This window comes from Gossypium hirsutum, chromosome D11 (assembly GCF_007990345.1).
Source record: "Gossypium hirsutum isolate 1008001.06 chromosome D11, Gossypium_hirsutum_v2.1, whole genome shotgun sequence".
In the NCBI taxonomy this organism is placed as follows: Eukaryota; Viridiplantae; Streptophyta; class Magnoliopsida; order Malvales; family Malvaceae; genus Gossypium; species Gossypium hirsutum.
In genome coordinates, this window is record NC_053447.1 from 51,272,746 (window position 1) to 51,276,142 (window position 3,397).

Consider the following 3,397-nt stretch of genomic DNA (forward strand, 5'->3'; position numbering starts at 1 on the left):
AGCTAGGAATCTCTTTTTTGTCTCATCCTAACACAAGAATCACTAATTAGGATCTCCACTCGTTCTCATCTTGTTAATAGCTCACCTCTCGATCTTACTACTTAGCTTGATTGTATCAAATTTAACACACGATAGGTTTTCTTCTCAATTTCACCTATCTAAGTTTTCAACTAGAGTCGTTAATTCTATTATACTGAGTACATCGAAACAATTGGACATTTGATCAAGTCAAGCATTTATGATAACATCAATCGATAGTTAAAATGACAGTCAACCATCATAAGAAATCAACTCAACACCATTGAAATGATACGAAATACCATTATAAACATATTATTAATGAAGAATATGAAGTTTGAATTTAGAATTTTCTCCAAAATAGCATGGAGTTGGAAATTGCATCAACTTCACCCTTACAATGTTGTCCACAAGAAAGAAATGAAGAAAATTGTAATGCCCCAAAAATCTAAGTTTTTAATTTTTGCATGTTTTGACACAAATTGCTTATTTGCTTTAATGGCTAAGTGATTTAGGTGTGTATGGGAGTGTTTAAGAAGCCTGGGTTCAAGTCTTGGCCTTGGCAGAATTTTTAGTTTTGCTCTTAAATGAATCTGGGCATAGGCATATAGGCCTTATAAATATTAGTGTTGGTTTTATATCACAAAAAGAGCTTGTGGTCAAGTGGCAAGGTGGCATGTTGTGTAACTAAGAGGTTTATAAGGTTCAAGTCTTGGGTCATGCAATAGAATATTTATTTTGCTGCTTGAGCTGTGTAAGTAGTGGAGTTGGACTGAAACACAACTAAGGGGAGTTTGAATGGAATTGTTAGGGGAGTTAGAGCAGAAATTGGTGGAGGGATAATGGGAGAGATTTTAGGAGAAAATCAAGGAGTTGTTTGTGAGGAAAGTAGTGCCATTTTGGGAAAACTTTAGCTAGAGGTTTCGACTGGGGGTTTGCTTGTGCTAAATTTGGTCAGTAGGAACTAAGGTAATTGATTTTTAAAGTTATTTACTTTCTGTCAGTTTTGGTTTCGTTCAGTTTCGTGTTCTTGTCTTTTCGCTTTTGGGTGCCGATTTTGCTAAAACTAGGTGTTTCTCTCGGGTGTGTTTGATATCTTTTTCTGCTCATCTCTTTTTTTTGTGTTGGCCGAATAATTGTGGTTGCCTCTGTCAAATACACTTTCCTCTTCCTTCTTCTTTTGTTGCTGAAGTTCCCTTCTCTTTGCTCCTCATCTCTTCTTTGTGGGCTGAATCTCTTTCTCTTTTCCTCTTCTTCCTTGACCGAATAACCCTCTCTTTCTGTCCTTGATTTTTACTTCCTATTATTTCTTTTTGATAGATAACTATCCCCCTTTATTGTCTGTGGTTCAATTGTATATCACTCTTCTTTATCGGTTCGAACTCCTCGAGGATTGAGGGAGTATCAAGTAATATCAAGTCGTCAAAACCTTTCTCTCTTCTCACGATCTAAGGTAGGTATGTAGGCTAGCATTCTAGGGTTAGGCCAAATGCTGGCTGTACTTCTGTAAGTTTTCATGAAGTGGATTTAAACCACATGATTAAGCAATCTTGTCTAATAAATTCGTTTGCAATGCAGATATCCGTCAAGAAGATTCTAGTCAACTTTCGTCAGTGGTATAGGTGGGCTAAGCCACTTTTGACAAGCAAGGCAAGTATTAATTTAGTTTTGGTTTAAGAATGTAAAAGGAGTTTAACCCTATTGTTTAGCGACTAATGGAAAACTTGTATGAATGTAGATTTTGGGTGCTTGTGGATCTTCGTGCGTTTTCACAATCAGATGTGTAATCGCCCCACTGCAACCGTAGATCGACGAAAAGCTGAAAAGTCGTAAATACGGCATTTGAGATCACACAGGCATGTGATCGCTTGAGTGGTAAGCCCAACTAGCGATTCGTGGGTAAAATGATCGAAATACCTTTGAAGGGTAAAATGACAAAAATACCCCCGAAGAGTAAAATGATCGAAATATCCTCGGAAGAGTAAAATGACCGAAATACCCTCAAAGGGTAAAATGACTGAAATACCTCGAAGGATAAAATGATCGAAATACCCTTGAAGGGTAAAATAAACGAAATACCCTCGGAGGGTATAGTGACCGAAATAACCCCGAAGGGTAAAATGACTGAAATACCCCCATAGGGTAAAATGACTATTATACCCCTAGGAGATGAAATGACCATTATAGCCTTATGATATGTATGGCTGATTTGTTCAATGATATATATATATATGATTGTTACTGAGTATGACGTTCTGCATTCACGTATGATTTATGACATGACATACTGCATGAGGTTGGGATATTGATATGGGGGAAGTATACTGTACTGGTGGCTTTGCCACATATACTGTTACTGGCAACTTTGCTGCGATTCTGTTACTGGCAGCTTTGCTGCGATATTGGTGTGTTGGCTAGGTAGGTCGATTTTATCCCTACATTGTGTGTTGGTGGTACGGAGTGGTGTGTTGGCTGGATTGGGATGGGTTGCATTATTGCACTGTACTGGTTAATGTATTGGGCTAAGGCCCACACTGTTACTATTTTGGGCTAAGGCCCACACTGTACTGTTACTGTATAGGGCTTAGGCCCAGACTGGTACTGCATGATTACTGATTGACTGTTAGGGAATTACACCCTGAGTTTCCTAAACTCACCCTCTCCTTTTAACTGTGCAGGTAATCCTCAACCTTAGGCGATTCGGTGCTACGAGATACTCGAAGGTGGCCATACGCTGCTGCTATTCACGCCTGCTTTTATTTTAATTTAAATTATAAGTTGGGTTTTGTTTTTGTAATAAGGCCTTTGAGTTGGTTTAAATTTTTTATTTTGCTTTTACTTACAAATTTTAAACTGCTAGTTAGGAGAAGACGATTTTTTAAAATAATTATTGATTTCAAAGGCACGAGTTTTAAACAATAGAATTTAACAAGCTTCCGCGATTTTGGACCAACTTATTAAAACAATATCAGATAACAAGACAAACGTTTTGTCTAGTTGATTTGATATTTAAATAATAAAGGGGTTTATCTTAAGCTTAGAAATAAACTTTTACCAACGAGTTAAATTTTTGAAAGACACTTCAACGTGACACGTCAGATTCGACCATAACGTCTAGGCCGAATTTGGGGTGTTACAAAAATCCACCGAAAATGAAAAATCTACAGTAGCTGGTAAGAATACTTTACAAAAAGACAAAGAAAATTCTGTTCAATCTCTATTTTTCCCTCTAATTCTCATCTTTATTTTTGATTTTGATGCCAAGAAGTAGTTATATCAGGAAGTTGAATGACTTAAATGCCCTCATTTAAGTTTCAGCTTAACAAAGGTTAAAGGGAAAAATTCCTACAAAATACCCTTGAGTAATCGTCATGGTCTT